At 39.9% G+C, this 13,432-nt stretch overlaps 1 long non-coding RNA gene across 1 annotated transcript in view; it reads left to right on the top strand.

Moving 5' to 3' along the window:
* The window catches only part of LOC110744201, a 39,621-nt gene extending 33,549 nt beyond the window's left edge, over positions 1 to 6,072 (top strand). The window contains exon 4 of the long non-coding RNA XR_002524533.2: positions 5,629 to 6,072. This is a non-coding gene — a long non-coding RNA (uncharacterized LOC110744201). The remainder of the gene's footprint in view (positions 1 to 5,628) is intronic.
* Positions 6,073 to 13,432: the final 7,360 nt, after the last annotated feature.

Genomic DNA, 13,432 nt, shown 5'->3' on the forward strand with positions numbered 1-13,432 from the left:
TGTTGAACTATAGTTGCCCATTCAGATCTTGCAAGACTCAGCTCATCTCTCTCAAAGAAGCTGACTCTAATTCTGTAGTAATTTTTTCTCCTCAGAGCTTCCATAGCACCTTATCTGAACATCTTTTATAACCAATGTTCTACTTTACATTACAGTGTTTATGTACATTGATTTCTCCTGCTAGACTTAAGGTAAAATATATAACTGTAAATGGATTCACAAACTTATTTCCATGATCCAACTTTCAGGATAATGATCAACTTTTAGAAAATTTAGAAATTAATTTGAGCCACTTTTTTTTTAACAGTAGGAATCATTAAAATTGGATTTTTATAAGATTAAAATAGCAAATTATGCCCATACATTAAAACATTAAATGTGCTCTAATACATTGTCTTTGTAGAATATTTCTCTTCTAATTATATTTCTTAAAGTCTAATTGCATTTCCTTAGCTGATTTCAATTTAATAAAGGAGGAATGTAACAGAATGGAATTATATCTATTGGCAAGGGAAAAGATACATACAAATCGATTCTTCTTGAGAAGGTGGTGATGGAGAAGATACAAAAAAAGATATCACTAACTCTTGGGCTGGGCATGGTGGCTCATGCCTGTAATCACAGCACTTTGGGAGGCCAAGGCAGGTGGATCACAAAGTCAGGAGATCAAAACCATCCTGGCCAACATGGTGAAACCCCATCTCTACTAAAAATACAAAAATTAGCTGGGCGTGGTGGCAGGTGCTGAAATCCCAGCTACTCGGGAGGCTGAGGCAGGAGAATCGCTTGAACCCAGGTGGCAGAGGTTGCAGTGAGCTGAGATCGTGCCACTGTACTCCAGCCTGGCAACAGAGTGAGACTCCATCTCAAAAAAAAAAAAAAAAAAAAAAGGAATAAGGAGAGGCAAACCTTGCTCTGTTTAAGATGTGTTAATAATTTTTCAGGCAAATCTCATTATTGCATGATGCCCTCAAATTAATCTCACTCTAAAGTAATCATGACATATTCCAGCTGCTGGTCCAGAGCTCTGGGGCTTCAAACAAAGGCTGGAACCTCTTCACAGAGGCCAGTGGCTTGGAGGAAGACAAAAGGCACGGTGGGAGGAGAGTTCTCAGTAACTGACATACACTCTGGTTTTATCTTTTCATTTTCCATCATTTAGTTTCACTCTGTCCTTAAAACTAACAAAAGTTAAACTTTCACAGCCAACAGGATAGAAAAGTGCAAAAGTTTCTGTGAACAAAGAATGATATGAAGTAAGGTAGAAATTCAAGAATATTAAAGATGTCAGCCTCTCATATGGGACAGAAATTAGAGAGTTTAAGGGCAAGTGAACTTGTCAGGTCTCATGTGTTTGTACAAACACAGAGCTAAGAACAATCAGATGCTAGAAGAGATAATACTGAATTACTGTTGATATCCTAAGGCCAAAACTTGGCTTACCGCTCTGGCAGTCAAAGACTAGTATCATCTTCATGTCAAATGAACTACAAAAGCGGAGGGAACACGTTTTCACGTATGGTTTTCATATCCTATGGAGACAAGGTTTGTTTTTGAGTTTTTGGTTAATTCTTACCAGCCTCCAAATTCTAACAGAGTAAAACTATTTTTAAGGGAAAAGCAAATGGGATGTGCTTATTTTACAAGGCTTCTAGCATGTTAGGATTAAGCAACGTGGTGTTGAGAAAGAAGTGATTGTATTTATGTTTGACAACTCTACTAACCCTGTCAGTTACTTCAAGTTCGAAACTATTTACTTTTGCCCACATCCCCCAACAAATTTACCTGTAATCATTACTCATATATCACAGGAGCTGATGAAATGCATATGTATTGAGTCGGTAGCATTGATTAATATGGCTATAGTAATAAATGTTCATAAACCTATGGGCAAAATAAAAGTTATTCTAATTTTTTTCTATCTACTTTCATATATAAAGGCCAGAGAGACTCAATTGTGGTTTTTGTTTGTTTGTTTTTTGCTTGCATGTAGTGTGCGTGAACCAGTATGAAGTCGGTACCAGACCAGTAAATGGATATCGGCTCAGATTGTAAAACTGTCATTGGACTGATGTTCAGTTCTCTTTGAAAACTAACTGTAGAGCCATCAATTTTGTAAGGAAGTTGGCAATTCTCTGTTAATCAAACTATCCATATCCCAAATTAAAATATTACCTTCCTCCTGAAACTGGTACCTATTTCAGCAACATCTTCCCAGTTTCCATGACTTTAAATCTGTGAGTTGTCTTTGACACCTGCCTCTCTTCACTGTTCCTACCTATTCCATTCTGAATCCTGTAACTTTTACCTTTAATAAGGTTTTTGAATACATTACAGGTTGATTATTCCCAGTTCAAAATTGTCATGTGAAATTCTCCAAAATCTGAACCCTTTCTGAGCACTGACATGACACTCAAAATATTAATTGGAACATTTTGTATTTTGGATATCAGATTCTGGGTTTGGAATGTTCAATGGATGAGAAAGTATAATGCAAGTATTCCAAGAATCCTAAAACTTCTGGTCTTAAGCATTTTAGATAAGAAATTCTCAACCTGTGTCTCACCTTCATTTCCTCTACCACCATTTCTGATTTAGACCATCATTAATTCTGCTTTGAGTCATTGTAATGAATTCCAATTGGCCTTTAGACTCTTCCCTCTCCAATCTAATGAACAGTTCTTCCAGGCAGATCTTTTATACATGCTCCTTGTACAAAATGATTTAATGACTCCCTACTGCCTAGTAAATAAACTCCATTCTTCACACATTTTAAAGAAAGGCTCTCTAAAACTTAGCCTTATCTAGTTAGCTTTATGTAGTAATGAGCTCAGCGGTTATAGTCAAGACCCCTCACTTCCCGGAGTCCCTTTTTCTCATTTTCAAAATGCAGAGGTTAAAATTATTTCCTTTTGTTTACTATTTGATGATTTTATACCTTAATTGTTTTTAGGGTAAAATGCATATTACATATTAAACAACCTGCATTTCTTGTCACTCCCAGAACATGATCTACAGCAGAGGATTTCGCAGCATTTGGGGGATGTAGAGTCTTTTTGAACATTTGGTGAAAGCTGGGGACTTTCCCCACAGAAAAATTCCATACAGAATTTCATGGGGGTAGTTATGCAGACTGTGAGGACCTGTGCCATTCTATGTATCTACATTTTCCCAATATACCCCAGGTAACAGTTAAAACCTTATTCAAATGCGATATCCTGAGTCCTATTTAGTTTCACTTATTAGCTATGAATGACTTATCCTCTAAAACCTGTAGCATTATTTTGTGTGCCTTTCTCAATACCTATGGCATTCTGACTCATATGTCATTCTTCGTGTGTTTCTCTCTAATTGCATCTGTGTTGCAAGAGGCTTGCAAGCAGGGCCTTTTTGCTTATCCTATACTCTTTACACCACCCCATCACCCTGATGTCAACCTTGAGCATTAAAGATATTCCATGAGCATCTATTAAATCAATAAATGAAGGGCCAGAGGAACACTTTTAAAAACTAACTTTATATTTACTTGTGTATTTAAATTTAATTATATATTCATTTGTATTTAGAAAAATGACACAATGCTACTATTATTGCCTCCAACTTGTTAAAATATCCTAATAATAAAGAACTGGAAATAAAAAGTGAAGATGGGCTATCTGCTATGGAATCAGCTATGGAAGATGGGCTATCAGCTATGGAATTTCATGAAACATTTCTGAGAAAGGCGAGATTTTTGTCCAGATTCTGTGGCAAAATAGTGTTACTGCCTATGATGAGGTCAACTTTCACAAACATGCTCTGTGTTACATGTTGTACATTACATTCACAATTCAAAATGGTTAACTTTGGAAACTTTTTTCTAACCTTGGGGAAAATAAAACTTGTATCCTTGTGTCCTCTATTCTTCAAAGTGGTACCTTAAGGATCGGAAAGAGTTCATCGAGTATTTTGCAAAAGCATCATTTGCTTTCCAAAGTGGTGTTCTTGGTTTGTATTGAGGACTAAGCAAATAACCCTTTTTGCCACAGAATCTGGACAAAAATCTAGCCTTTCCCAGAAATGTTCCATGAAATTCTATAGCTGATCCATTTCCAGATAGCCCATCTTCACTTTCTATTTCCAGTTCTTTATTATTAGGATATTTTAACAAGTTGGAGGTAATAATAGTGGCATTGTGTCATTTTTCTAAATACAAATGAATATATAATTAAATTTAAATATGTAAGTAAAGGTAAAGTTAGTTTTTAACACTTTCATGCTATGCATTTCTTCCAAGGAAAATAGCTGCAACCCATTTCCTACTATTACGTTACACTCTTATCCCCACTAGTCAAGGATTTATGTTTTTAAATTAAATGACAGTAATTACTCTGATTTCCTGTTGGTCTTGAGATCAACGTTTTCCTGGGCAATTGGATCCATCCCAGCTTACAGAGACTTTATCCTGAGCTCTTCTATATTAGCTTGTTCATGTCTGTGACTATGTACATTAAATGTCCCCTCCTAAGGAGGAATCTTAGCCAAAATCCCCAGTCCTACATGGCTTTTAGCAGAAAGTTTTGCACTTGTTCCATGGTTTATGCAGTGATCTCAGATCTATTCACTCCTTCAACACATTCTTTAGACACATCTATTAGAAATTTCTGAAGAATCTATTTTGTACTAAATTAACATGGTAGAATAACCTAAACTTTTTTTTCTCTTTTTAACTGGGAATGGGTGGGAATGGAAGTGATATGCTTTGGATCTGTGTTCCCCACCCAAACCTGTTAAATCATAATCCCCAGTGTTGGAGGTGGGGCCTGGTAGAGGTAATGAGTTCATGCTAGTGGTCTTTCATGAATGGCTTAGCACCATCCCCTTGGTGCTATTTTTCATGATGGCGAGTTCTCACAAGATCTGGTTGTTTAAAAATGTGTAGCACCAGCTGGGCACAGTAGCTGGGAGGCCAAGGTGGGCAGATTGGCCAAGGTCAGGAGTTCGAGACCAGCCTGGCCAACATGGTGAAACCCCATCTCTAGTAAAAATATGAAAATGAGCTGGGCATGGTGGCACAAACCTGTAGTCCTAGCTACTCAGGAGGCTGCGGCAGGAGAATGGTGTAAACCTGGGAGGCGGAGCTTGCAGTGAGCCAAGATCCCGCCACTGCACTCCAGCCTGGGCGACAGAGTAAGACTCCATCTCAAAAAAAAAAAAAAATACACACACACACACACACACACACACATGCAGCACCTCCTGTCTTGCTCTCTCTTGCTCCTGTTCCTGCCATGTAAGAAGCTCACTCCCCTTTGCCTTCTGCCTTTATTGGAAGCTCCCCAAAGCCTCCCCAGAAGATACCACTATGCTTTCTTTATAGCCTACAGAATGGTGAGCCAAATAAGCCTTTAAAAATAACTAAATAAATAAATTACCTAGTCTCCAGTATTTCTTTACAGCAACATGAGAAGGGACTGATACAGGAGGTAAGCCGTATGTGGCACAAAAACAACCTCATCCGAGCTCATGCTTGCAAGTGAAGGATGAGGAAGACGTGGATAGTCACGTGATGGTTCATTTCAAGGTAAGACAGGCCCAGAAAAGAATCAGTATTCCTTAAAACAACACTGTTATGGTTTTTGTTTTCAGAAGCTGGAGTCATCCTAACAAGAGTTATCGTCTTTCCCCAAGTGAGACCAGGCCGTGCTATCTGGGGAAAAGCATCGCTGGCCTTGCTGAGGTGTACCGACGCCTCAGCTCAGCTAAGGACTTAACCAGTACAGGCCTGGCTGCAGCGGAACCTGAGCTGGATATGGAAAGCAAAAGGGAGCCCCTGAACTCTGAAACACAGGCCTGAGGGGCGGAGGGAGGCAGAATCTTGCGGGAGAGGAGGAACATTTATAAACACTCTTCTTTGGATCTAGAAAGGGAACACCTTTCATAGAATGCCTAACTCTACATGGTCCCTTTCTGATGCTTAGGAATAAATAAGCTAAATACAAGTTTAGGTAGCTAGGAAATATAACTATATATCCATTAAGATTATATAAATTATATATTTCTTACCCTGTATATTTTCAAAACACAGTCAAGTATCCCTAATTTACTTATTTGTTGAGACAGGGTCTCACTCTGTTGCCCAGGCTGGAGTGCAGTGGTGTAATCCTAGCTCACTGAGATCATGAACTCCTGGGCTGAAGTGACCCTCCTGCCTTAGCCTAGTGAGTGGCTGGGACTCCAGTCACGCACAACCCTACCAAACTATTTTATTTTTTTAACTTTTTGTAGAGCTGGGGACTTGCTATCTTGCCCAGGCTGCTCTCGAACTCCTGGGCTCCTTGACTGTTGCATAGAAAACTATGTCCGTCTATTGGATGTTTTGTGTTTGGTGAGCAAGACTGGAACAGCGGGATATTTTTGGGTAAAGGAGGGTGGCATTTCTTTTCTTGGTCATCTTGTATGGTTCTCACAGAAAGGAAAATCCACTGCCCCTACTCCTAGAGAATGAAAAATTACGAGTGGAGTCACGGCAGATGATGGCAGTGGTCAACAAGCCTCCATCCCCCCAGTGGAGGACTATGAAACCAAGTTACCTGGCAGAAAAGAGGACTTCCCAAGTCCATGTTACACTGGCAGCTTTGAGGAATTATGTAAGGAGGCTTTTCAGACAGGAGGAACTATCCTTAGTAAAACTGTCTACAAAGAGCCCATTACTTCTTTTACACAACTCACGACTTCCTACAATAGGTATCAGTGCTCCTAAGCAACCTTTCTTCAGGAGAATTTAGTTATGAGGGTTCATGAAAGGAATGAATATTCAGACTTTCTAATGAGGCTCTGCATGAGAGAAGTGGTTTCTGGAAGGAAAATCTGAATTCAGTCAAGATAACAGTGGGGTTTTTGCCAGTGTAGGTGTTATGGCTGCTGGCAGTTCTGGAAGGCCAAAACTGGGATGCTAGGGGACAATGTGTGTGGGCCACCAAGCCTTCATTCTGCTTTCCTGATGTGTAACAACCCCTAATTCAAACCTCTGGGGATTAGGGGCTGGAGTGTGCTGAATCAGACGTAAGCTTTCTTTCTATGGTTTTCTCATGATCAGAAGCAATCTCTCCTCCTTGTTAAAAGTTCACATCCTCCCACTTCCTCTCCCTGCTGAAGTCAAGCACAGATCTGCAGTGGAGCCATAAAAACAGTTGGGGAACTTCATCCAGGCAGTCAAAAGTTTGTTCAAAAGGATTGACAGGGTCTGGCAATTATGACCCCAACCCACCGTGGAGTGACTGAGAATGACGGACATCTTTCCCCATCCTATTTCAGGAATTAGTGGGCTTCCTGCCATATGTATAAAGCTTAGAAGTTATGAGATGTGAGAAGGGCATTGGATCAGTTTAAAATGTTCAGAACCTCTAGTTTCCTGAAATAACTGGGAGTAGCCTGCTGGCCTGGCTGACATCTATGATATTTTCACGTGACTGAAAGAGAGACATAGTTGAGAGAGAGAGAGTCCCCGAAGGAATCATCATTATGGGTTGATAGGTATCAAAATTTGCACGAAGTAGTACAGTAACTCCTAGAAGAAAACACTGGGGCCAAGCTCCATGATAGTGCTCTGGGCAATTATTTTTTTAAAAAGGGAACCCAAGAGCATAGGCAATAAAAGCAAACATAGACAAATGGGGTTACATCAAACTAAAAGTTTCTACACAGCAAAAGAGACAGTCAACAGAGTGAAGAGACAACCTGCAGAATGGGAGAAAATATTTGGAAACCATACATTTGATAATGGGTTAACATCTAAAATAAAGAACTGAAGAGTAAGAAAACAGCCCAATTAAAATGGGCAAATGATCTGAATAGGCATTTCTCAGAAGAATATGTACGAATGGCCAACAGGCATATGAAAAAGTGTTTAATATCACTAATCATTGGGGAAATGCAAATTAAAGTCACAATAAGATATTACCTCACCCCAGTTAGAAAGACTATTATCAAGAAGACAACAGATATTGAGTGTTGGCAAGAACGCAGAGAACAGAACTCTTCCACGCTGTTGGTTTAAATGTCCATTAATACAGTCATTATGGCAAACACTGTGGGGGTTTCCCAAGATATTAAGAATGGAACTATCTGCAATCCCATTATCCAAAGGAACCAAAATCCATGTGTCAAAGGGGTGTCTGCACTCACAGATAATAGTAGCACTATTTACAATAGCCAAGACAGGGAATCAACCTGTGTCCATTGACAGATGAAGTGTGCTATATACACATGATGGTATACTACTTACACGCCTTCCTTTGAAAAAAAAAGAAGGAATTTTTTTTTGAGACAGGGTCTTAACTCTGTCACTCAGGCTAGAGTGCAGTGGTGTGATCAAAGCTCACTGCAACCTTAACCTCCCAGGCACAAGTGATCCTCCTGCCTCAGCTTCCCAAGTAGCTGGGACTACGGGCACGAACCACCATGCCCAGCTAATTTTTTTGTTTTTTATTTTTTATAGAAACACGACCTCCCTATGTTGCAAAGGTTGGTCTGGAACTCCTGAACTCAAGTGATCCTCCTGCCTCGGCTTCCCAAAATGTTGGGATAATTGATGTTAGCCACTGCACCTGGTCAATTCTGTCATTCTTGACAACATGGATGAACCTGGGAGATACTGTGCTGAGTAGAATAAACCAAACACAAAAACACAAATGCCTCATGATCTCACTTATATGTAGAATCTATAACAGTTGAACTCATCAGAGAGTAGAATAATGGTTACCAGGGACTAGCAGTAGGCTGGAGGGAGAGGTGGGGAGGTGTTGGTCAAATAAAATTTCAGTTAGGAGAAGTAAGATTTAAGAGATCTATTACATAACACGGTGACTATAGTTAATAACAACGTATTATGTTCTTGTAAATCGCTAAGATTTTAATATTCTCACCACAAAAAATAGGCATGTGAGGTAATGCATACGTTAGTGGCTCAATTTAGCCATTCCACAATGATTATATATTTGAAAGCAGTTATATACCGTAAATGTGTACCTTTCTTCCTAATTAAAAATTATTTTTTTTAGCAGGAAGCTCTGAAATTGGAGCTTAGCATTATTTAAACCTTGAAGTCTGGAAACAGGGACACAGTGCTTTTCCAAAACTGCCAGAAAGGTATCTCTTAATGCTCTATGGATAGAAGTGGCCACCTGTCTCACAGGCTGACGCTGGAGCCTGGCAGCAGTTATTTTGGTAGACCCTTATGGTTTAACAGTGCAAAAAGAGAACCTACTTTCTTTCTTTAGATTAACTCTGGATACTGATAAACTACAGAAAAATACCCTGGTCAGGGATATTAATTATTTTGTTTATTCACATAAAAGCCTGTTCCATGCTTGACTTTGCACGTGCTTTAAGAGACACACTACGCACCAGAAGAGAGGCCTGCTGTTCCCATCCTGAAACTTTCAAATCAGCCACTTCCCCCACTTACTGTAGCTCTGTGAAGACTGAAAGGAACATAAAAGCCCGTGCAACACATTGCTGATTCTATCGAATGTTCTGCCTCATCCAACCCCTCCCTAGCCCAGAGTAATTGTTCTCTCTTTTGAGTCACTGTAAGCTCTCATTTGGCACTTTGCATTTGAATCTTTTTGTTTCATGCACTGCCTCAACAACCGGATTGTCTTTCGCTTCAACCCCACTCAGCCTAAAATATTTACTCTGCACCTATCACAGGTCAGGGACTGCGAGGCACTAGTGATAAACAGAAGACAAGTTGGTCCCTGGCTTCTAGTAAACAACTTCATACACAGATGAAGAGACTGGCACACAATCCAAGCACAGCAGACTATGTGCAACAAGAAAGAATGACCAAGTTAACAGGTAGCAAGGCAAGAAGATACAGGGTTTGGGGCATCCCTTAGCGGGCTGTCACCTGTGCTAGGCTCAGGGTTGAGTTGAAGTTCCTTAGACAGGGGTAGGGGAAGCAAAAGGGAGGGAAATTATATTTCAAGTGGAAGGAAAGCAAGTAAAAAGAAAGGACTGGAATATGTACTATTTGATCCATGTAGGGAAATGAAAGTAGCACCAAGAAAGCATAAAAGATAAAATAGTGAAGATTAGCAGGAAGTAATGCTTAGACTCAGATGATGGACTTGAGCTTATTTGATTAGAGGGTCTGGATTTTATCCTAGGGCCAATGGGAAGTTATGCGATGGTTTGGGTAAGTTAGCAACAGAAATTATTATGAGTTAAAATGTGGAAAATGAATTAGAGGATGACTAAGACATGACTAAGGTGGAGGCAGCTGGGAATCGAAGAGATATTTAGCTAACACAGCCTGAAGAACCTGGTAAGTATTTACAGACCCGAGGGTGGGGACAGGGAGGCATCTAGAGCCATTCTCAAGTCCTACCTTGATGAATGTTGGTGCCACTAACAAGGACAGGAATGAAATAAGAGGTTAAGGGCCTCTTTGTAGGTGAAAAAGTTTTAGATCTTTTCAGTTAAAAGTTTACACCTTCGCACTCCAGGGACAATCTGAGACAACCTCCCAGCAGGCAATCAGAGGCACAGATCTGGGCTGCCGGGAGGAAGGCTTGGTGTGCGTCTTCCTGCTTCTCCTCTGAGCCGGCCACTGGGGCCTAGCTCTGCAGCTATCCACTCCGGGCTTTTGATGATGTAGGAATTACGGTGATAATGATGAATCTTTAATCAGATGTATACTTTATCCACTTATGGCATTGTTTAGGTAAGGTTGAATTTTTTTTTTCCCAAGGCCTTGGGCCTAAAGTAATTTGGATGTCTCCATGAATTCATTCACCCTCTGTGTTCTGTCATTTCCTTTGATGTTTCCTTTGTTTGCAGCAAGAGGCTCTAACTAGTCTCTCCTGGGACCCACAGGGTCCAGGAAGTGATGTGGTGGAGACACAGGGTACCATATTTCTAGCTGCTACCATGATGAAACAGGTGTCTCTAGAGCATGGGACAAAGGATTCTCCCAAGATTGAGGGGAAAGATATTGCTTAAAGCATCACCCACAATCACCCTTTTGCCTTAGGGACTCCACCAGGTGCTATGGTTTTTAAGCATTTTCTGTATTCTAGCAGACCAGTGATCTATCCAGTTCAAATTCTAAAGTCTCCGAAACTCTATTTATTGATATATGTATGCCTAATATTAAAGTGTTAATCTATGGGGATAAGCAGAAGAAATTTGACTCTGATTGCTCTGAATGTCCAATTATTTTTACAGAGATTGATCTCAGAAGTAAATAATGAACTGACTTTTCCAAGTTAGACCTATTTTTGTCAGGTAGTGATGTGGTACCTAGAATTGTTTTTCAATTGGCTGTCAAAATTAAAAAGAAAGGCTGCCTCCTTGAAGGTAGTCAGAACATTTCTGTTGTCTCTGAGCACACTGGTGGGGTACTTTGGAGTTAGTGTTGCACTAAGTTTCTTGGCAGGGGGCAAGTGATAAAAGCTGGGAAAGCCAGAGGTCCAGCTACTGCTGTGATAAGGATGAGCTCTAGTCTGGTGTCAGCCCAAACCAGCTGGGTGGTAAGGGGTAGGGAAAGCTGATTTTGGTAGACAGAGTGAAAGGCGAAAACCAAACAAGGAAACACTAGAAACATAGGTGGGATGGGAAGAACTGAATGTGGAAGTAAAGGGACTTTTCTTTACCTGATCACACATGGTCTTTAAGTGTTTTTGATAGTTTTGCTTTACGTATTTTCTTCTGCTGGAGTTTTGTTTTTATCCTACTTATTCTCTATTTTCTTTTGGTTATTTTTCATTCTCTAGAGAATGATGATTAAAACTGATTTTATAGAGCAAGTATTTGTTGTATTAGTCAATTTTCATACTGCTACGAAGAAATACCTGAGACTGGGTAATTTATAAAGAAAAAGAGGCTCAATGGACTCACAGTTCCACATGTCTGGGGAGGCCTCACAATCATGGTAGGAGGTAAAGGAGGAGCAAAACCACATCTTACATGGCAGCAGGTAAGAGAGTCTGTGCAGGGGACCTGCCTTTTGTAAAACCTTCAGATCGCATCAGACTTATTCACTATCATGAGAACAGCATTGGAAAGACCCGCCCCCATGTTTCAGTTACCTCCTACCAGGTCCCTCCCATGACACGTGGGGACTATGGGAGCTCCAATTCAAGATGAGATTGGGTGGGGACACTGTCAACACAGATCAGATGTTCTTTAAGCATTTATTAAACACAGCTCAACTTTGAAGTCACTTTGAGAGGTAGGTACCAAGAGGATTTAAATAGGTAGTCCGCATTGTTTGTACCTTGGGCAGAATTTGTAATCTAGTGTGGAAGATAGAATAAACATAAATGAATACATAGCACAGCAGAAAGGGCTGAAAGTCTGGACAGTACGGTGGGAGCTCAGAAGCAAAAGAGATTACTCCTAGAGGAGAAACCAGAACAAACTTCAAAGGAGTGGCAATACTTTTAGCTTAGCAGAAATAATGGTCAGTATTGCAGTGGGTAGTAGCATGCAAGTAAACACATGAGCAAAGCCACAGCGGTGGAAGACAAATAGCAGATCCAAAGAGACCCTAACAAACGTTGTCTGAGTGGAATCAGATAATATTAAAATCTTTCAGCTTATTTTTTCTGCAAGAGTTTATCATTAACATTTTCTCAGAAAACACCAACACCATCTATTAAAACCCCACACATCTAGTTATTATGTATATCCCGAACATTACTCTCAAACTTTTTTATAGCTTGATAACTAAAATATGGCCTTGTGATATTTAACTTTGGATAACTGTAGCTGTATGTTTATTCTATCATAACAGTTGATACTTTATCAGACATAGCCTCTCCCTTGTTTGTAGAGGAAACTACTACAAGAATATATTTGCATGGGGAGCTTGCCAGATTGAAAGTTAAATGTATCTTATCCAAATTGTAGATTACGATTTTTGTGAGTGACATTGAGGGACAGGACAGAGATGAGACACATATCAAAGTGTGCCATCCCATCAGTTCACTGGCTATTTGGATTTTCCTTTCCATGAAGTACCTGTTTAGTCTTTTGCCCATGTTTATATGTGATTGTCTCATTTTCTCATTGTTTCATAAGAGTTCTTCATAAATTCTGGATATGAGTCCCCTATAAAGTGTATGTATTGCAAGTATGGTTGATTGTCATGATGTGCGGTAGTTACAGTCCGTAAAGTTACTGTGAACACTGGCAAATACAGAACCATTTTTCTGCATGGAAATACAGGGTTAGGTTACTGTAAGCCTCTGGTAACCTTTTTTGTCAACTGATCAATGCATAGCCTTGTTTTCTGTTTCAAGGCACCTAACTTGATATGCATTATTGATTCATTAATATTGAAATCACTGCTAATGACACAACTCATGCCTGAAGGAAGTTTATCCAAAACGTGTACTTTCTCTGTAAGTCACATCACAACCCTGTAGAGCTTAGGAACCCTAGA

This window comes from Papio anubis, chromosome 11 (assembly GCF_008728515.1).
Source record: "Papio anubis isolate 15944 chromosome 11, Panubis1.0, whole genome shotgun sequence".
NCBI classification, from domain to species: domain Eukaryota; kingdom Metazoa; phylum Chordata; class Mammalia; order Primates; family Cercopithecidae; genus Papio; species Papio anubis.